We start from the raw sequence: 23,673 nt of genomic DNA on the forward strand, positions 1-23,673 counted from the left end.
ATCTGCTAACATATGTATTATACTTATATAATTGGTGAGTATTAAAACACCAATGCTAATTAGCTTTACTACTGATACCTTGGAAATAAGTGATTTACTTCCCCTCGAAAGGGACATATATCGAAGATAATTACTTGACAAAGGTAAAGACTATGAGTTAGCCATGAAGAACAGCATCACACCAAGCAATGCATTTTTTTTTTTATTCTTATGAAATGAATTACACAAAACGAGTTCTTATTTCACAACGTAAAGCCACCAATAAGGATGTATTATTAAACAAAAGCTATATTAATTGAAAAACTTTATTGAAAACAGTTATAGGGATGAAAAGCGAGGTAAGTTATATTCTTATAACAAAAAAACAAAAACAAAATTTTTTTTCATCCGAACTATTTTATCAACAATTTTTATTAGAAACCGGAATAAAATTCTTTGCTTTATTTTATTTACCTTTGCCATATTTGAAATAAAAATCTTGTAAGCATACTAAAAACTTATGTGGTTGAGTGATGCGAAAATTAAAATTAAAGTTTAAAAAAATTGATTGATGATTAAAGTGTAAAAAAAGCTGTTAAAAGACAAAGCTGTCAGAGCGGCCAAAGCTGTTAAAAAGACAGATCCGCGTAAAACTAAGCAAGGTGCTTTAGTATGGTTAGGTGATGTAATGAACATAATCATACATAGCATAAGCAAACTAATAATGCATTAAAGTTACATAAATCAAAAATATATCACGGTTGCAATAAAAATACATAAACAAAATTATAAATCTAAGTTTAAGTAATAGAAGTAGACGAGAAAAAATTATATTTCAACATATTCGGTGTGCGATACGGGGCTGTATTTAATTCATTTCACTTTATTTAACATTTTAATTTATTTGGAGAAGTTTAGATCATCTTAACCCGACATTTTCCTTACAAACGATCAGCTAGGACCCGTGGTGGCTCAGGGGATAGAGCGCTCGCCTCCTAATGAGGTGAACCGAGTTCGAATCCCAGCGAAGGCTGGTTTATTCAAATTCCGCACCCGACTCTCACCGACCACAGTGATGAAGTAAAATATCCTCAGTAGTAGACGAATCACGAGTTAGAGTCCCCTTGCCGTCAGGCTAACCATGGGAGGTTCTTCGTGGTCTTCCTCTCCATGCAACGCAAATGCGGGTTAGTTCCATCGAAAAGCAAATGTCTCCCAATACTTGATTTAGGAGTTCCCTTGTCTTCTGGATTGGGTTCAAAAAGACAAGGCTACGGAGTTGAACATTGAAAGCCGTGAACTGTTCAACGAAGGTTATAAAAAAAAATTTTAAAAATATTATTTGTTAGAGCTGACGTCATAGGTCACGTGTGTGGGTATCTTTTTCTTGAAGTGCAAGTACTACCCAATTATTAACCTTCATTTTAATTGTGATATTCTAAGAAGGGAAAAGAGATAAATAATTCCGATAAAAGTAATATTTGGTTGTTTAGAGCTGCAAAATACAACAAATCAATGATATTATAAAATATTTATCAAATCCTGCGGAAAACTCGTTCCTTGAAATACATCACGAGAGTTTAAAGAAGTAGAAGTCTTCGAACACACCCAATTTGGGGTGAATCAGTTAGAATCGCAGATTCGTATTAGAGTTAGGCAAAGCGATTCAGCTAATGGATTCGAATCAATAGAACCAGTTCACTTGAGTGATTCGAACAATGTGATTTAGATCAGCGATTCGAATTATGTGATTCAGATCAGTGATTCGAATCATGTTATTCAGATCAGTGATTCGAATCAAGTGATTCGGATGAATGATTCGAATCAAGTGATTCGGATGAATGATTCAAATTTAGTAATTATTTCGAATTTAGTAATTTGAAACACTGATTCGAATAACATGACTTAATTGCGAATCACGCGATTCGAATCAAACGCTTCGAAAAAAAATCGAAATTTCCAAAAAATTCGAAAAAACTATGCTACCTATCACTATTTTTCTTTTAACTTATGTCGATGAAGAAAAAAAGTGTATAATATAATGTATACAATAATAGAAAATAAGTTTCTTATTCATGAATTCTTTCAAATAAACAAATATATTTATTATATCTTTCGTATATTGTATATGTTGCTAATTACTATAAAGACATTTAACTATGATAAATTTTATGAAACTACTAAAGAAATGTTTAATTTTTTTTTTAAAATCTGAATTTATCGAATTCATTCATTGGAGAAGTTCTTAATAATGAATGCGTAAAAATCTCTTAGGATTTAAGAAGAAATTTTTAAATATATATGACACAGTAGTATCGCTGTGAAACAAAACTGACTAAAATTTAAAAAAAAAATAATTATTCATTATAATTTAAATCTACTTCATTAAAAACAACTGATTCGGAATCACCGAATCAATTCAATATTCGAATCATCGAATCAAAACCCAATTCTAATTAGTATAAGGCACATACAGTACCTGACGCACTGTAAGGCTCTAATGTTAAATTATAATTATCAGACTATACAGCTTTGATGTTTTTACTCTGATGAAACCGGTTTGCATTTGCTCCTGTATCAATGGGTTAACATTGTCATGCAATACCTTAAAAATAAAATACAAATAGGAAGTATATAAAAAATCGCATAAATAAAAACCCATTACATGTATGTTTAAATACATAAAGTCTTGCCTATAAACTCGAGCAAAACATATCATTATTAAAACACTACAGTGCGTCTAATAATTTGGTCTAATTATTATAGTATACTAATATAATGCTTGATATAATAAATATTCTATATTTATATAATATATCATCTAATGTATCCTATAGTCAAATTTGTATTATATATCGTCTAATTTAATCCTTCTCGCTCCCGTGAAAATGACGGGGTGAGGTTTCGCCCTCTATTTCTCGCTCCCGTGAAAATGACGGGGTGAGGTTTCGTCCTCTATTTCTCGCTCCCGTGATATTGACGGGTTGGAGTGTTCAGTAGTAACGCGCCAATAAGAATAAAACTAATTCATTTCGTATGCCCTGAAGAAATTTTATTTCTCATGTTACACACCAGATGGCAGTACCAGGATATTTTTAAGGTAATTGTAGATAGTTAGTTTATTTTAAACTGGATATCAGCAATAATCAAATGCGTAATACAAAGACAAAAGCCAAAAAAATAGGCACTTTTATGACCGTTTTCTTGAAAATTAACCGATCGTTAAGGGGTTAATCTACTGATACACTAACAGGTGCAAACAGCCTCGTAAAAACAGTAAAGTTGTCACCTGATAATTAAGATTTTACATAGAATCTTTCAATTCGTCGAATAATTTGGGCATCTAATAATTTGGTACACACATATAACATAAAAACATTCCTTTATATTGATTGCATGTGATTGCTTATAGAATGTATTTAAGTTTACGACGTGATATTGTTCCATGAAAACGATTTTTCTGTCGAATCCTTTTGAAAATTTGTTTTTGGAGTTTATTTTGCTGATAAAATTAGGATCCTTCTACAAATAAAACCTTTAGCCAAATATAGACTTCTCTTCATGTCACAAATATCATATAAAAATCCAAAATAATATCTTGACATTTGAAGAATTTTAGTGGAAATTTAACGATGTTTGTACCCATTCTGAACAAAGCGTTTATAATCGTCATGAAATTATCCAAACTATAAACATTCTAGAAGAAGAAGAAAAAACCCTTCTCTTTACTACCCACTGAAAGCTTCTCTCGAACTTCCGATAACAGTTGAATAAACTATATATTTTATATGAGGCAGGTGATATTAAAGAAAAACAAAACCAAGTCATGTAATAATCGTTAAACGAAAGTTATTCAAAAGAGAAGTATCTGTTTATTTTGAAGTTTATGGCATATCTCAGCCTTTTTCTAAACAAATAGAACAAGTAGTATATTCGATCACAAGAACATAATTTTTATATTTGAAGTATAAATGCATCAAACCTCGAGTATCCGAAACTTTTTTTTTATTTGAATACTTTATTAAACTAAGTCAGTGTTTCCCAAACTTATGACTTTTGTGCACCCTTTCTAAATTTTTTGCAACGCTGTGTACTACCCATAAAAAAATGATGTATTTTTTAAAAAATATGTTTATTTTTCTTTTTTGGTACAAAGCTGTGTTCATAAGTTTATTTGCATCAGTGAGAAGGATGATATTGTTTTTGCAGTGATAACAGTTATAGGGATAAAAATTATATTTTATAAAAATAATCAAAATAAATAGAACTTATTACAAACTTTTACTTTAAAAAAATTGCACAAAAGTTAAAAATCACAACTAGCTGATAACACCATTCATTATTAACTGTTAACTCTAAAGAAATAGCCAATAGTCATCCTAAATTTTCATAGCTAGCTTTGTTTTTAAATAAAATGTTTTGAAAATTCCGATTGTTGCAAGATATTTCGCATTAGAAAGCGTACCCCCGCTAAACTGTTCCCGTACCACACTTTGGGAAGCACTGGTCTACGTTGACGTCATAACTAACTAATTGAATTAAAATAGTAGATGCCGAATAGTAGTGGCCGAATACTGTATTTACCTGAAGCGGGCAATCAAGCATTTTATTCCAACTCTTGATTATCTTTACTCATTTTCAATAGTGTGCTGATGTCTTTGTATTTCTAAATAATAAATATTTGATCATTTCCATTAGAGATAACGAATAAAGGTTTTGTTTGTATCAGGGTTAATTGATTTAAATCATGATTTAATACAAATGATTTTTTTTTAAAAATCATTGATTTAAATCAACTGATTTTAATGTATATGTTACCGGCAAAGTACGAAACACCGGCATTGTATAGAATGCCGGATGTTTTTAGGCAAAGTATGAAATGTGAGAAGTATTACATACTTTCCCTAGGCATTGTATATAATGCGTAGGTATTCTATAGAATGCCTAATCATTTTATATAATGCCTAGGTATTCTATAGAATGCCAAATGCTATTTAGGCAAAGTATGAAATAAATGTCCTGATGAGGTTATTTATGTAAATGATGTGCATGTTACTGTGAATGACCGAAATCGGTGGCTGTTGACTTTCACCGGTGAATGTTGACAATCACATAGTCGCTTTGGTGAATGTCCGAATGATTTATTACATCCGATTTGATATTAATTTATTCGTGGATATAATTACATTTATTCGATATTTTAATACTCACTGACGATAGATTAGAAGAAATATCAGTGTTTGGAGTATCGGGCAAACGTATACCAGGCAATGGCATTTGACCTTAAAAAAAAATCATCAGTGTAGGATATACCGGGTAATGGCACTTAACTAGACCTAGTATGACTAGACCTTTGGTAAATGTCTTTGGTAGGTCTAGTGCCATTGCCCTGTATACCCTCTACACTGATGTTTTTTTTAAGGTCAAGTGCCACTGCCCGGTATACGTTTGTCCGGTATATCCTACACTGATGTTTTTTTAAGGTCAAATGTCATTGCCTGGTATACATTTGCCCGATACTCCAAACACTGATGTTTCTTCTAATCTATCGTCAGTAAATATTAAAATATCGAATAAATGCAATTATATCGACGAATAAATTAATATAAAATAGGATGACGTTTTGAATTTGTCATTTTTGAATGACATTTTGACGAATCGGAGATGTATTTTTATACTTTGCCGGTTTCTCATTTGGCATACTAAAGAATGCCTAGGCAATGTGTGAAATATAAATCATTTCATACTTTGCCAGCAACATATATATTGATTTAAAAAGTTAAGAAAAAATGTTTTAAATATTCGATATTTTTATTATTTCTTTTCTTAGTTTTAAAATTTATTTTAAATAAATTGCTGCATTAGTTTTACAATTTTATTATTGCTGCATTAATTAATTTTAGCTAACGAAATTACTTTCTTTCTTGGTATGTGTTAAATTCCAACGCATTTGAAATTACATTTTTAAAAATCTTTTGATTCTTGAGATTGAAAGCAACAGATTAAAGTAAACATTTAAGTATTTTTTTTCTCATAATATGTTTACAGTATCTTTGACATTATCAGATTTTCTATAACGAAATTTTGTATAAAAAAATGTTATATAAAAAAAATTTCAATGAGTACATAGATTTTTAAAAATTTCTTTTTTTTAGCTTAACTTATCTATTTTGATATAGGATTAAAAATGAATATTTTAATACAAAAATATATAGATTAAATATTGATTAATTTTTTGATGAATGACTACATTTATAAACACAATCTGTTGCATTTATTTCGTCATTTCAAGAATCAAGAGGGAAAAAAAGTCACAATTTTAAATTAAAATTATTGTTTTGTAATTGAAACTTTGTTTTAATAGTTAAAGCATACTTTAAATTCTCCATTTCATCTAGTCTTTAAATTTCAATCAGGTATTTGTTTTAAAATAGTTGCTATGCATTCAAAGTTATATACTATAATGAAAAAATGTGTATAGGGTAGTTACAGCTTCTAAAATATTCTTATAATACTTGTGGGCTGCGCCCCCTGCTCGCTAATGCTCGCAATCTTATAAAATCCCGAAAATTGCTACGCAATCTTATAGGGTTTGCTTCGCAAACCAAGCTCGCTTCGCTCACTACTGACTTAGGTATATTGCAAATTAAGAAAATTCTAAGAACTCAAAACAATCATTCAAATCCATATAACAATTTTTTTTTTTTAAAAAAATTACATCTTTTTAGTAAATACTAAGTCATTAAAATAAATTTGAATTCAAATAAATAACATGCAATTCGTTAAACCTATTAAAAACGTGCTATAGTATAATTCGTGGTATGAATCAAAAATCGTCGAATAAATTCATAATATATAAATTCGTGAAAAAAAAAGCGCTTTCGATAAAATAGTAAAATAGAGATCTATCGACAAAGACTACTCACTTCTGCCTAGCTTAAGCTCTCTCTGGTTATTTCAGTTTCCATTTTTAAAAGCGCTATATGTTGAGCCACCTCAGCTAGATTTGGCATGTGACATTTTTAGCGGCAATCATTGTCTGATTTTCTAGCGTTGCCAATCCGGAGTTGTAATGAGGCTTTTTTTTGTCGCAGTGTGATTTTTTTTAAAAAAATCATTGATTTAAATCAACTGATTTTTGAAAAATTAAAAAACAGTGTCTTAAATTTTCGATATTTTTGTTATTTTCTTTTCTTAGTTTTAAAATTTATTTTAAATAAATTGCTCTATTAGTTTTATAATTTTATTACTGCTGCATTAATTAATTTTAGCTAACGAAATTACTTTCTTTCTGTTAAATAACACATTTGAAACCACATTTTCAAAAATCTTTTGGTTCTTGAGATTGAAAGTGCAGATTCAAGTAAACATTCAAGTATTTTTTTTCTCATAATATGTTTGCAGTATCTTTGACATTATCAGATTTTCTATAAAGAAATTTTGTATAAAGAAATCTTTCTATATAAATTTTTTTTTAATGAGTACATAGATTTTTTAGCTTATCTATTTTAATAGAGGATTAAACGTGAATATTTTGAAATAATTGATCAATGACTACATTTATAAACAAAATCTGTTACATTTATTTTGTCATTTTAAAGATCAAAAGGAAAAAAAATCACAATTTTAAATTAAAATTATTGTTTTGTAATTGAAAATTTTTTTTTGATAGTTAAAGCATTCTTAAAATTCTCTATTTCATTTAATCTTTAAATTTCAATCATGCATTTGTTTCAAAATGGTTGCTATGCATTACAGCTTCTAAAATATTCTTATAATAAAGTTTCAGCAGCGACATCTGTTGAGGAACATTACAAATAATTTGGTAAGATTAAATACGTTTCCTAGACAGAGCTCTTTAAATCGTCAATCATCTTACTATTTTATTTTATTTTATAACCGTTGTTGAACAGCCGACCCAGTTTTATGGGTTTACAACTACTTATATTCAACTCCAGCAGCCTAGTCATTTTGAACCCAATCCGGAAGACAAGGGAACTCCCGGATCGAGTATTGGAAGAAATTTTGCCTTAGTGGAGGAGTTATCTGATGGAATTAACCCGCATTTGCGTTACACGGAGAGGAAGACCTCGAGAACCTCCCACGGTAAACCTGACGGCAAGGGGACTCTAACCATCACCTCCTACATTAGAAAGCCTCCACACGGTTTTGGGTCAGCGTAGACTACTTAAAACGTGAACCAGTTGTGCGCTTGAACCCAAATACTAATTTAAGAGTGACTAAGAGAAATTTATTATAGATATTTGAGAAACGAATCTGTAGTGGTAGACAAGTAAATAAGATAAACCAATCATATTCACAAAAAATGAAAAAATTTTTAGACATACATTTGCTACCACTTTCTTTATTTTTTACTAGGTTTTGTATTAAAGGGCTCTTTCGCAAACTGGTTTACCGCCATAGTGGTCTAATCGGACTACCTATAAAAAAAACCGTGTGGTGGCTTTCAGCTGCAGGAGGTTAAATCGTTACTTTTTTCTAAAACTCGGCAAGCTTTCTAGAAAAAAAATTAAATTAAAAAAAATTCTTATGTTTTTGCGGAAAATGATTTTCTCGCATGACTTCAGCATTAGCCATTGTTACAAATAAAACTATAGACTTTTCTGTTTCAACTTATGCTGCACATTCAATTACTTTTTACTAGCTCAAAGATCACAAAGCTATCTGAAACCCCGTGTTTACTTTTTATGTTTGTGTTTTTAAAACGCGTTTCTATAGAGTAAAACAATTGTGAATCAATGGTAATTTAAATAAATAAAAATAATAAACTAAAAATTAAAATCAATATATAAAATTTCTTTTTCGGGCAAATCCATAAAAAGTTTGATATTAAAATTATATTTGATTTTAAAATTATATTTGATTTTAAAATTATATTATACGATTATATTATACGATTATATTATAAAATTATATTATAATATTCTTCCGAATTTAAAAATAAATTCATGTCCATAACTTACAAAATTAAAAATAATTAAATAAATAGCAACAATTTTGCAAAAACATTAAAGAACATAAGAATATTATTCAACTAGCCGCCAAAGGCGGCCAGCTGTTCGCCACGTTAAAGGTTTTCACAAATAAAGTTTTTTAAAACATAGCAGGAAATCTGAAGATTAGTGGACAATTAAAATGTTCCTATCCTGCAATTTTGTCTTCATATCCAGTTCTGTTGCAGATGCGTTATAGCTCTTGAGGATGTTAGAAGATGTAACTTTGCTATGGTAACCTAAGGCCTATGGTACCCTAACCTATAATATAACTATCAGGTGGAGACTTGTTTCTTTTTTTTATAAAACAGACCTCCGAAATCGTAAAAGCGTACAAAAGTTGCTTTCGAAATCATCATTGGCCAATAGCTGAAACCTCCTCTAATCTTCTTTGACGCTTCTCTGATACTTCTTGGGCTCTAGAATTGCTTGTCGAAATTCGATCATGTTCTATCCTTCTTTGACGTTCCACAGACGTTTCTTGGGCCCTTCTTCTTCTTTGAGAATCTCTTAATATCTTTTTCTTTGACAAAATACTAAGTTTTTGGGAAGGCCGTTCTGCCATGTCAGTAATCGGGTTTTTAAGAAGTCAACGAATACTTTAGAACAACAATTACTATGAAAGCAAATCATGAAATTTCAATATTAAAATCTAAGTGATTACCTGCAAACTGAAACTTTCTGAAAATAACTAATTACATTTAATAAAAACTGTTAAAATAAAGAATGGAAAAGCCAAAGAGATCCAAGGAAAGTGTGATCGTTCCTTCAAAAACAATTAAATTCCTATTTTATATATTATATAGCTACAAAGCTTTAGAAAAAAAAAAAACTAAAATGCTAAATACATGAAAAGAACACGAAAACGAATTAATTTTTTATGGTATCAATTTCTATTTCTATATAATTTTCTATGGTATCAATTTCTATTTCTATATCGCTACAAAAATTATCGTCTTCGCTTAAGAAAAAAAAATAGAGCGTGGAAAGAAGAAGAAAAACTTATTATAACAATTATGAACAGCGACAAATATATCAAAGCGAAGCGTTCTATTTACGTATCGAATATGTTGCCACATTTTGGAAGGCGAACCGCTCTATCCCCTGAGCCATCCCGACTCATTCATGCTAATTCAAAATAGACTTCAAAGAACGATTACAAAAATTATTTTATTTCAAGAATTATGATAAGCAGATTGGTAGGTCGGTACGGCGTACTTTATTTCCGCGTACGCATCCGGCTCTCCCGTCCTGTCCATGAGATCCAGCGTCTGGTTGATGACATCCGCCAGGTGGCGCCTCCTCTGACCATAGTGTATCTCCCCTCTCCTGTAGGGTATTTCTTTAGCCTTGTATTTACAGAAGAATGGTACGAGCAACACCCTGTAATGCCTGCGAAAAAAACACTATCAGTCATTTTACACTCATGAGAGCCATCTAATATGTTGTTGTTGTTGTTTCTAATGCCACTTGCCGCACTAGCAAGCCTGCTTGGTGAAACCGAGCAAGTTTAAGGTAGAGTGAGCGTTTATTGTTTTTTCAGTGGCGCCATCTATGGCCAAGAATTCGACCCATCTAATTTGATGGAATTGAACTGGATTTTGTATTTGGGATGGGATGGTACAGGGGATAGAGCGCTCTCCTGTGCAATGACTGATCGATTCGTACATTGCAAGTATACAACACAACAAGGCCACAATCATCCAATTCCTCCCTTTACAGGGAGTTTATGGTTGCCTTTAGGCCGGAATAGCCTGGTCGGTAGGGCGCCATGTCCGAGAGTTCGTGGGTTCGAACCCAGCCGGCCGAAGACTCCCCGTGTTGTAAAGTGACTGATGCACGTTAAATCTGTCGAGTTGCAAGAGTCCTCCGTGTTCCCATGACAAATTTAAACCTCTGGGGGTACTGGATTGGAGATCGATCCTTCTCTGATTCATGTCAAAATTACGATCAATGGATGAATGAATGAATGGGTCCGCCCTATAAACGGGTGTGACGTATGATGCGGCAGAAATCGAATTCTTGGCCATAGATGGCGCCACTGGAAAACAACAACACTCGCACCCCCTCTGCCTAAACAGGCATATGTCAACAACAACAATCAGAATGGATTACTAATTGGATGGAATTGAACTAGATTTTGTACTTGGGACGGGATGGTTCAGGGGATAGAGCGCTCTCCTCTGCAAATAACGGATCAATTCTTGCATTGCAAGAATACAAAACAACAAGGCTCAGGGATGAGATTGGCCAAAAGGCAAACAAAGCTGAATTTTAACGCGGGTAAATCTTATGCGATTTATAGCAAAAATATTAGTAACATATTCTCATCCAGTTTCGCTGATGTTGTACTGTCTATATATACCAATAATCGTCGATAGAAAAACTGCCACCTTTATCGTAACTAATTCAAGCAAAAAACTCACTTCTTACAAGAATAGCGATAAAGGATTGAATTTTGAAATCACTTGAATATGAAAACTCGATATTGGATTTCAAAAATGTAAAAATACAAATCATGATGCGTAATTTTCAGATCGCGTAAATATGAATCAAGATGCATAATTTTTAAATCGCGTGAATACGAATCCAAAACCTAATTTTTAAATCACGTGTAAATACGAAAATCGATGTTTGATGTTGCAACCGCAAAAGAGAATCACGACTTGTGATTTTAAACTAGCGTGAATACGTATAGCTACATAGATTTTAAAAATGCGTAAATACAATTTTAAATCTCGTAAATAAGAATTGCAATGTATGATATTGAAATCACGTGAATAACAATCACAAAGCTCAACTTTTAAATCAGGTAAATACAAAAATCGATGTTTGATATTAAAATGCAGATAAGAAAATACGAGCTATTTAGCGGACGAGTAGAAATGCGGAAAATCTTATTGTCCGTGCGTAAAAAAGCGGAGAAAATCTAAAATAAGTAAAAATGCGGAAAGGTTAGCAGCTACGTAGTTTGAATTTTCTGTTTATCTTTGAAAATTGAAAATAAATAATTATTTTATTTCACGGACGGAATTTTCAGAAAAAGCGGAATATTTATTTACAAAAAAAAAACCCCGAACATTTTAGAGAATCGGAGTTTTTGATAAATGGGCTGAAATTCGAAAGACAAAAGCGAAAAAGCGGAAATCTGGTAAAAAGCGGAAAAATCTCATCCCTGTAACCCATTAGGCTACAGGGATGAGCTTTTTCTAGCGCTGGCCTAGCACTAGTCATCCAATTCCTCCTTTTACGGGGAATTAATGGTTGCCCTTTTTTATTGCAGATTTAGAACAGTAGGAAATGCGTGTCAGCATTTCTCTTGGAAATAGACAAACAAAATTTCGATTTTAGAATTTGGCAATCGAAAAAAAAAGAAATAAATAATCTTTCTAATATTAAATGAATTTTAAAAGAATTCCATTTCAAGTTTGCCACACATCGCATTATTTTTTATTTAATTTACGACATTCATTTGTTTCTCTTCTGTAGCTGTCATAGTTTTTTTTTTTTTTTTTTTTTTTTTTTTTTTTTTTTTAAATAGGAATAGGAAGTCACTTCGCGCAAAAAGAGAAACATCACTGTAAGGAATACAGTCTAACAATAGCAATTTAATTTTAAAAAAAAAACATCAATATAGGAACTACAGAGCAATAGCCCACCTAAATAAACATCACTTTAAGGAACGAACACTTCACCTTAAAAATAACCTTGGTAGTCATGCTAACCGCGGGAGGTTTTTGTGATTTTTTCTCTCCATCCCAGCAAAAACATAAGTTCTGGCCATCTTCGAAATTACTGACGGTACTGATTGAAAAGTGAAGGTGCAAATTACTGTCAGCTGGGTTGATTGCTGGGCCACCCTATGAACTTTTGCCAACATTGTAGGAAGTGTTGGGCCTGTACATTACAAACAGCCGCATCCCGTCAGTCTGTATCTACCCAATGGGCCACCAAGTTAAAGTTGTCTGCTGCCGCCAGTGAAGCGGTTGAACGAGTAACTGTAACTGTGAATTTATTGTTTAGAAAAAGAAGCACGTTGGATTCTTATAATTTTCAAAAAAGGTAAGGTTTTATTTTTTTCTATTACATTGAAGTTATTATTTTAATCATTTTTGATTTACTATTGTTCAAATATGTTTACGACGTGCAGATTTCGGTTTACAAAGAACCGCGTTTGAAGTGCTGTTTTGGCGCTATGTTTTAGATTGGCAATCATCTTTATTCAATTAATACATCATAATTAACACCTTTCTAAGATAGAATAATAAAAAATATTAAATTCAATTCAATGAAAATGTACAGACAAATGTTTTATCAACACCAAGATCGCCGCCAAATTTTTAGCGACAATCGAGCAGTAGCACGCCAAAAACAAATATAAATTCTGTTGTATGATGACTCTTTAAGTGCAATTCATAATATGTTGTAGCATATGATATAAATCAGGTTTATCTAAGTATATTATGAAAATAGGTTTGTATAATAATCAAGAATTTTCATTAAAACTTATTTCTTTATGTTAAATAATATTTAGATTTTAGTTAACTAATTGCTGTTAGTAATATTAAAAATTGTTTCTGTTATATGTATTTCATTTTAATGAAATTTTTGAGCTAAATTCAAGTGTAAAAATAGGTAAAGGTTTAATAATTTATACTAAATAGTTTAAATTAAGATGAAAAATTTATTTGTACATGTTAATATAAATAATTGCGAAGAATCGTGCTGTGAATTCTTAAACAACCTAAAAAAAATATAGATTATGGAAAGTTTTTTAGCACGCAGTTGCTCATACTTAATTGTATATTGGCTAACCCCACTTATACAAAAAAAAAATATTACAAAATTCTTTTATATTTTGAAATCAATGTTAAGTTACTTCATAATTTTTGTTAAGAGTTAAGTGAATAATGTTTTTATTGTGAATTTCAAGTTAATATTCATATAAAATAATGCCCGATTTTTATAGGGATTACAAAAATATATAAAAGTTCAATACAATATGAAAACAAAATTCATACTCAATAAAAATAACAAACAACTCTTTTTCTATTAGTTTTAAAAATGTTAGAAAACCTTTTAGCGCTCTCCATGAATTTCTATAGGTTTTCTTATTTCTTGCTGTGTTTATCATTAATTTAATGAACTCGCACTCGTATTGGTAACATGCGATCAAAATTTCTACTTTTCGACTAGTTAGAGTACTAAAATCTACAGGAGCTCTGTACTTGTTGACAATTTAAATTACAATCATTTCCTGACCGCTATAGACAGAATATAATACCATTTTATTTACAAGTACAACTTCTTAAAAGGATGTTTGACCACTTTCGAAGTAGCCGAGGTGCTTCAAATTTAACTTGTATTCTATTGAGAAAACAAGTTATAACTGCTTCCAAATCACTGAAAGCTAAATTTATAATAATTTTTTGCAGAGAATCTTTCAGTGGAAATAAAAGTTTTTCAATTAACTCCTTGAAAGATTTTCAATGCTAACCTTATATTTTGTGATCCTAGAGCCGAACTTAGAAAATTTTGTTGTTTTATTGTTGACAATTCTGTTAAGAAAATTTCCTGACCTACAAGTTATTTTTCTCATTCTAATTTCTGAAAAATATTATTCTAATTTTCATTCAAACGTTTTGAGTGCCCGTTGTGTAATGCTTTTTAAATTTTTGCTGAAAGTTAAGCGAAATTTTTTTTACTGTATATCTCAAGTTAATATTCACATGAAAGTAAAACCTTTTTTTTTCTTTTACCTCTTTAAATGTTAGAAAACCTGTGCCAGTCCTCCATGAATTTCTGTAAGTTTTATTACTTAATGTATTTATTATTTATTGAATTATCTCGCTTTCATGTTTGTAACAATGGTAACTTGCAATTGAAATTTCTACTATTTTCCAACTGGGTGAAGTACTGCGCCTCTGTTCTCATCAACTTCACTTTCCAAGTAGCTGAAGTGCTCCAAATTCAACTCTTATTCCATTGACAACTTACATCTTATCACTTAAAGGAATTTTTTTTTTCTTAAACTAAATATCAAATCCTTATATTGAGCTTTGTATGGAAGTGCTAGACTAATATAATTATTAATAATAGTTTATTAGACACAATATGCTTTAATATTAGATTCCATTGAACACTAATTTAAACGTAAATTTACGAGTAGTTTGAAACACGGCTTAACGAAAAAATCTAGCCGCTTTTCTTTATTGATAATTTTCTTATTTTATTTTCATAATCTGTTTTGGCTTAAGCAAAATAGTTGTTGTTTGCCTGTCAGTCTGACCACAGCAAAGTGAGGGTTTAAACGCACATATTTTAAATTATTGTACTAGGGGGCGAACCATATGGAAACGACAAAAATTTGATTATAATCAATTTGAAAAGTTTTTTTCAAAATAAATTAAATTTCAAAAATGACTTTTATGTGAAACTGTTCTATTTTACATAAATTAAATTGAGAAAAGCAACTATTACCAACCAATTCCCCTGATACAAATTTTTAAATTTATTAATAATTAAAATGATTTATCAATTAACTTATTTTTTTTTTATCATCTGCAGAATCTTTGATGTGCATAAATAATTTAATATTATTTTGAGAAGTAATATTTTAATTATTATTATTTGAATTATGATTTTAAAGAAGGATTAAGGACATTTTAATGTATTAAGCGAATTCATTTATGAAGTACAGTGAATTCTCACTTATGCACCAGTCTTTGGGACCAAGAGAAAAAGCGTATAAGATTTAAAAAACAGTAAGTTCATGCAAATAAGAAAAGCTTCAGATTCAGCAAAAGCTAAATTTACAATAATTTTTTGCCGAGAATCTATTAGTGGGAATAAAAAAATAAATTTCAATTAACTCTTAGGAAGATTTTCAATGCTAACCTTATATTTTGTGTTTTTTTTTTATTGTTGACAATTCTGTTAATAAAATTTCCTGGTCGAAAAGTTATTTTTCTCATTCTAAATTTCCTGGCCTACAAGTTATTTTTCTCATTCTAATTTCTAAAAAATATTTTAATTTTTATTTAATCTTTCTGGGTGTCCATTGGGTAATACTTTTTAAATTTCTGCTAAGAGTTTACCGTAAAATATTTTTACTGTATACAAGGTAATATTTACATAAAAATATGACCTTTTTTTTCCTTTTAGCTTTTCAACCTGTGCCAGTCCACCATGAATTTCAGTAAGTTTTTTAACTTTTATCATATGCAGAATCTTGGATGTACATAATTAATTTAATATTAGGTACTTTGAGAAGTAGTATTTTAATTATTATTACTTGAATTATGATTTTAAAGAAGAATTAGGGACATTTTAATGTATAAAGCAAATTTATTTATAAAGTGCAGTGAATTCTCCCTTATGCATCAGTTTTTGGGACCAAGAGAAAAAGTGTATAAGATTTTAAAAACAGTAAGTTCATGCACATAAGAAAAGCTTCAGATTCAGCGAAAGCTAAATTTACAATAATTTTTTGTGGAGAATCTTTAAGTGGAAATAAAAAAATAAATTTCAATTAACTCTTTGGAAGATTTTAAACACTGGCCTTATATTTTGTGATCCTAGAGGCGAACTTAGAAAATTTTGTTGTTTTATTGATGACGATTCTGTTAATAAAATTTCGTAGCCTGCAAGTTATTTTTCTCATTCAAATTTCTAAAAAATATTATTCTAATTTTTACTTAATCTTTCTGGGTGTCCGTTGTATAATGTTTTTTAAATTTCTGCTAAAAGTTTACTGAAAAAATTTTTTACTGTATATCTCAAGTTAATATTTACATAAAAATAAGACCCTTTTTTTTTCCCTTTTAGCTCTTCAAATGTTGGTAAACCTGTGCCAGTCCACCATGAATTTCTGTAAGTTTTATTACTTTTATCATCTGCAGAATCTTTGATGTGCATAAATAATTTATTATTTTGAGAAGTATTATTTTAATTATTATTATTTGAATTATGATTTTAAAGAAGGATTAGGGACATTTTAATGTATTAAGCGAATTCATTTATAAAATACAGTGAATTCTCATTATGCTTCAGTCTTTGGGACCAAGAGATTAGATTTTAGATTAGAGATTAGATTTCCATAAGATTTTAAAAACAGTAAGTTCATACAAATAAGAAAAGCTAGATAGAAAAGTTTCAATAGCTGAATAAAACTACAAATAGTCGTGAATAGCGGCTAAACCTTCTAATTGTTTTTAATGATTTCGAGTAATGTTTTTGTCATCTCTGTTTTCGCGTAAACTGAGTAATAGTAATCGCTATAGCTTTACATTCCTTGACCAAAAACTAACGTTTTAATTGGTGGGGGGAAAGACACTGCTAGATAAATTTTGAAAGCATATGGGTGGTATATATGGTGGTTTCAATGTGGGTGGTGTGATAGATAAGACACCTTATTCAAATTCATATAAAAAAAATGTCTTCCTAGAAACAATAAAGGTGAAAAAAATCCCATAGGGAAGAAAAATGAACTGTATTACTAGATCCAGTAACTTATTTCCTTTTATCTGTAACGAAGATTGTTTATTTGCTTTAAACTGAAAACTTTTTCTAAAAAATGGGATTATTTTTTTCTATTTAAACAAAAAATAAAATCAAAATTTTAGACTTTTAAAAAAAAATTGTGTGCTGAATTGAAATATTTATTTTCTGAATGATGCATAAAGAATTATAATTATTATTATTTTCCTATATAATGATCAAGGGCCTTTGAAAACCTTTGTATATATGCAAAAGGCACATAAAAGAGGTGGCGCAGAAGTGATTGGTCACTGTATGTAGTTTTATATTTTATTAATGGTTATTAATTTTCATTTTAATCGTTCACTTCCCTATTCAATGAAAAAAAGTGTTATATTTATAAATTTTATTGATGTATATAAAATATTTTTTTAAAAATTTTATTAAGTACAGTAAGATTTTGATTGTAAAAACACAATCATATTTAAAAACCTACCTTGTTAACATAGCTTAAAAACGTGTAGGTTAAAGAGAAAAAAAAAAGTAACGACAAAGTACTGATTTGAAGCATCTTGAAACACTAACCTGTACAATATTGAATGCCTTCTAAGACATTATTTGGTAGAAAAAATTTTTGCGATAAGAACAATTTTTTAGTCCAAGCAAATAAAATGCCCCGTAAAAGTTAAAAAATTCTTAATAAAATGTGTAAGTAAATTTAATTTATGGTAACTAAGAAATAATGTTAATAACACCTAGATTTCACTTATTTATCTATTCTTCAATAGTACAAAATATTTTTATTTGGCAAAAATATATACACCTACCTTTTTAAAAACAAAAAAGATTTCTTGAAACAGAAGTTTAAAATGTAAACACATTAGGAATCTCTAAACTAACATTTAAGTGCGACAGAAGCAAAAAGATTATAGAAATCTTACGATTTTATGAGTTAAACGAGATGAAAAACATCAGAACCAGTTTAATTGCATATTGAAATGTTGAAGTTTTTAAAGATTCTTTTTTAACTTTCCGCCCTATAAACGGGTTGTGGTTGTGTGACGTGGGCGACCCTGCTTCACCACAGGTGCCCACTGGGTAACGAGAAGAAAGTAGTAGTTCTGGCATTCCTGTGGCCAATGGGACAACCCCCCAATGCCTGCAATTTAAAAAAAAAGGGGAAAAAAGTCTATAATAAGGAAACGCCCATTGTAACGCTCCTGTCCTTGGGCAATCAAACAGGTTTAAATGTTTTCAGTCTAATTTTTCTCTGAATTATTCATTAGATTTAAATAAGTTTTGTTTCTTTTTATTTGTGGCCCATAATGTGTGTATCCTATTACAGAGTTTATTTGCTAGAATTCGAAAAGTATATGTTGAAAGTGGTTAATGTGCAACTCCTGCTATTCTAATCTACAGAAAATGACAACTAATTTTTCTGTATCAAATAAAAATGCAGTGTACCTCCTCGAGAAGGGCCAACCGTCCTCACTGCCCTTTGACGACACTGTCTGATAATATTCCTTTTAAAAAATTTAATGTGTAAATGATGATTACACACTTTTAAAATTATTCGTGTTAAAAAGTTTGATTCAGATACCATTACAAATATTTACTTTGTTAATTCTCAACTGGTTAAATTTTTAAAAGATTTTTTTAGTATCAATAAGTTTATTAAAAGATTTTTTAAAAAAATTTGAAATGAATATTTTTTTTAAAAATATGTACCTTTCAATATTTATTTTTAATTAATCGTTTATTAGTTAATAGTTTAAATTATGGAAAAAGCCTTCAAGTTTAACAATATTTTTTTCTATTGCACAATGATTTTCTATTAGCATGTTTTTTTTTCTTTGTAAGCTACAAATTTTTCTCATTTTGATAATGGGTGAGAACTACTTTTTGAAATATACATGTAAAATAGTAGGTATAGGATGGTAATTTTACAGTTGTTAAGAATCGAATTCAGCTGTTACATAATAGTACACATTTTGTTAACTATTTACGGTGTTAATTAAAAGCCCTTTAAAAACTCGGTGTACCCTTTTTTTTTAGGAAGCACCTTTCCCTTTTTTATTCCTAGGCATAGTAATGGAGTATTTAACAAATATTTTTTGTTAAAAGAAGGAACTAAATTAATAAAAAAATTTGAAGAAAAGAAATTTCATCAGAGATGTAAACAATGTTATTAATATTTATGTAAACTTTTCATTTTTTGTCTTACATCTATACCAGTTATATAAAGACATTACGGAAATCGTGACATTGGTCAAATCTGTCGTTATTCTTATCTAGTTCTTGTGTTTTTTATATGAGGAAAACATTAATTTCACAAAGCATCACCATTAAAGTAATTTAAGAATTTATTGATTTATAAAGTTATTACAGAATTGTAAAATTATCTGCCTTTTTAACTAGCAAATTTTGAGCAACCTTTTTTCATATGGTTTCAATTCTGGTTTCAATTCAATACATATTATTGTTTTGATGCCTATTTTAATATGAAAAATGTTGTAAATTTTGAAATTTTTTTTGTCAAGGGTATACAATTAAAAATTTAATCATAAAAGTAAAGCGAAAAAGAAATACTATTGATACATTCGTGCATGTAAGTAATATATATTTAAAAGTAATTTTTCTTCTATACCTTTCCTTGAAACAATAATTTACATTAGAATATCATAATTGTTTTAAATATTAAATGCAATAAAATTGAGCACCATAAAATTAATGAAGAAAAAACTGCATGTTTTTTAAAATTAAATATTTTCTGAAGAAAGGTGAGCACAAAATTAAACACCCTGAATAACTTTTCATTTAACAGTTAGATTTTTATGTACTAGTTGTCAATCTTAATGGGTTCGTGGGTCAATATTCAATAATTTCATTCAGAAAGGAATTTTATGTTCAAAATCTTTCTAAATTATAAGACAGGTGTATGTTTTGCATGGTGTTACTAATTTGAAGACTAATTTGATGAGTCAAAATTTATCAATGAAATGATAAAAGCAAAAACTTTTCGATAGAAATTTTAGTTTTAAAAGCTCATTTTCACAAAAATACTTATGTTTTTAAAATATACGATTTGCATAATTTTTATTTTATTATCCTCTCTTTCAGGAGAACTCTTCTGTGCTATTCCAAGTGATTCTATGTAGACAAAGATATGATTTCTCTGTTGTTTTTATTATTTTTAAAATTAAATTGAAATTTGTGTAATATTTGTATTGATTAAGATTATGTCTTTGTATTTATATGTCTTTGTATAATAAAATGTTTGCAAGAGACAATGTTGATTATTCATTTAACTAATTTCAGGGTACATTCAATTCATTACATGACTATCTACATTAGTACATTTTTGTCCAATACACCTATTTTTTGTTAAATTTGCTGCAAGACTAAATATAATCAGTAAAACATGAATTCATGATCAGTATCGCACTAAATGATCATCTCTGGACAGCCTCTTAATATTATCGGCTGTAGGTTGTATTTATTTTTGTATAGGGTACAATAGTATCACTAGATTCCTTAAGAACACAGCTTTTATTTTAAAACATATATATACTGACTACAAGCTATTATAGACATATATATTGATTTCAAGTTAAAACTTGAAAAATTACTTGTGAGATACAGAATTTTCATAATTCTGGACAGCAGTTTTATTATTCTGCTTTTAAGTAGAATATCACTGTAAAGAAAAGATTATTACATATGTTTACCTAGTTTAAAAATGTATTGATAAGTGGAAGCATAGATTGTGCACAGCAAATCTTTAGGACTAAGGGGTTGAACTGTGTAAAAAATATTCTTTGCATAAAACAATTTAAATGAAAAAATTAACCTAGAAATATTTTCTTAGTTCATATATTAATAATTTATTCAGAAATGTATTAGATATTTATTTAGCTAATTGAATTAAATAAAAATTAGGTTTGTGGGTTTTAATTACTCCTGTAACTAGGTCAATGACCTCTATAAACTAAAGGGATGCTGCTGGGTGTATATAAATTGCTGGCCCTCAATTATTGATTCATTGATTACCCTCTACTGGAAAATGTCGGGCAATCACTCACCCAGCGCGTTTTAGACAGTAACTGCTGGGTTAGGTACTACCGGCCATCGATAGGCCGGTATTGTTGGCTCGACAGAAGGCCAGCCATTCACTTTAGTACAGTTGAAAGTGACTTTTGCCGGCACAGACCCGTCGCTTTAGCTGGTGGCAAACAGCAGTTTTGTGGAGCTGGACCTACAGATTTGTTTTTGCTGGGATGTAATGTTCTTGGGGGTAATCCCAAGTTTGTTCCAAATCATGATCCAAAATTTTCTGATCAAGAAGAACATCCATGCCCCCCCCCCACCAGGGTTTTTTTCGTGACCAAAAACATTAGGCTAGACTGTGTATGACTAGTATCTTGGTCAAATACTTTCTATGAAATTAACCTCAAGAAAAATCATTTTTAAATTTTAATTTTTCAATGTCCATCCGATTGGGCCAAGATAACCTGGTTGGTAGGGCACTTGGCCCATGTCCAAGATTTCGTGGATAGCATCCCCGCCACCCGAAAACTCTCCGTGTAGTAAATGGTGACGGATGCACGTTAAATCAGTCGGGTCATAAAGTCCTCCATGTTGCCACAACAAATCCTACCTCTGGGGGGTACTGATCCAGGAATTTCCTTGTCTTCTGGATTGGGTTCAAACTGAGATGGCTACGGAGTTGAACATTAGTAGTCGTGAACTCATAAAATTGGGTCGGCTGTTCAACGACGGCTATGAAATAAAAATAATCATTCGATTGAATTTCGTTCTTATGTTTTATTTCGTCAGTTATACATTACTTATATCCTTTTATAAAAAAAATGCAGACCCCGGTTTGAAATGGAGCAAAATTTGATGCAAAATGGAATTAAAAATAGTCGCCAAGGATGAGAATGTCGTTTCACCAGAAAAGGGATAAAGAAAACTAATTACCAAATAATTTTTTTTTCTTTGTCAAGATAAGATTTTTTCCCCAACCCCTTTTGAAACATAATATTAAAATTTGATGAGTAAAAACATCTGCCTGCAAAAGAGGCATATCGTATTACCCTTTTATAAAGAAATGAAAACCCCGTTTTGAAATGGAACAAAGCTTGATGCTTAAATAAAAATAGTCGCCAAGAGAGCGAAAGTGGTTTCTGAAAGAAAGAAAGGAAACTAAATTAGCAAATAATATTTTTTTTCTTTCTCAAAATATTATTTTACCCACGGAATTTCTAAAGTAAAACTTCTTAAAATGTGCTTCGGTTGTGCCACAAATAATGCTCTGAATTCGATTTAAAATAATTTTGGCCGCCATGATGTATGAATTCTTTTTTGCCATAAGCTTCTATCACCTCCAGCAATTCATCGTCGTTTTTCTTTCTTTTTAAATGTGATACACTTACCGTTTTTTTATTTAAAGTGTTATAAAAATTTAAAACTTTTACCTTTTTAGTCTACCTAAATAAAGTAGTTTTAAAAAACATTTATTTTATTATTATTTGTTAACAGGAACTGATTTACAGGAGGGTATTCGTTCCCAGGACCCCAACTCGAGCTTGTAAGGGCTACCAAATTTTTCCTTATAACTAGTGGGCTGCGCCCCCTGCTCGCTAACGCTCGCCAACCCCCGGAAATTGCTGCGCAATCTTATATGGTTTGCTTCGCAAACCAAGCTCGCTTCGATCGCTGATAACTTAGGTATATTGCAAATGCACAAAATTCAAAGAATTCAAAACAATCAGTCAAATCCATATAACAAGTTTTAAAAAAAAAAAATACATCGTTTTAGTAAATACTAAGTCATTAAAATAAATTTGAATTCAAATAAATGACACGTAATTCGTTAAACCTATTAGAAATGTGCTATAGTATAAAATCTTAACATAAAATTTCTAAAACAGATATCTCATTAAAAAGTTTAAAATTTTGGCTATAAATAAGTCTATTAAAAATAACTAATTAAAAATAAATATTAAATATAAGTGAATTGCAATGGAAAAACCTGCATAAACAAATAAATTCGTGATATAAATCAAAAATCGTCAAATAAATTCGTAATATATAAATTCGTGAAAAAAAGCTTTCAACAAAATACTAAAATAGAGATCTATCGACAAAGACTACTCACTTCTGCCTAGCTTAAGCTCTCTCTGGTTATTTCAGTTTCCGT

At 30.0% G+C, this 23,673-nt stretch overlaps 1 long non-coding RNA gene across 4 annotated transcripts; it reads left to right on the forward strand.

The window, feature by feature from the left end:
• Window positions 1-12,599: 12,599 nt before the first annotated feature.
• On the forward strand, window positions 12,600-20,761 carry LOC147816164 (uncharacterized). Of its 4 annotated transcripts, XR_015431813.1 has the most exons (5): window positions 12,600-13,055; window positions 14,768-14,797; window positions 16,158-16,191; window positions 16,821-16,865; window positions 20,592-20,761. It is a non-coding gene; the product is annotated as an uncharacterized LOC147816164 (long non-coding RNA). The 4 variants fall into 4 exon arrangements; XR_015431814.1 differs by lacking the exon at window positions 14,768-14,797 and having other exon boundaries at window positions 12,617-13,055; XR_015431815.1 differs by lacking the exon at window positions 14,768-14,797 and having other exon boundaries at window positions 12,738-13,466.
• The last annotated feature ends 2,912 nt before the right edge of the window (window positions 20,762-23,673 follow it).

This window comes from Parasteatoda tepidariorum, chromosome 2 (genome assembly GCF_982258835.1).
Source record: "Parasteatoda tepidariorum strain Cologne lab strain chromosome 2, Ptep-v5.0, whole genome shotgun sequence".
NCBI classification, from domain to species: Eukaryota; Metazoa; Arthropoda; class Arachnida; order Araneae; family Theridiidae; genus Parasteatoda; species Parasteatoda tepidariorum.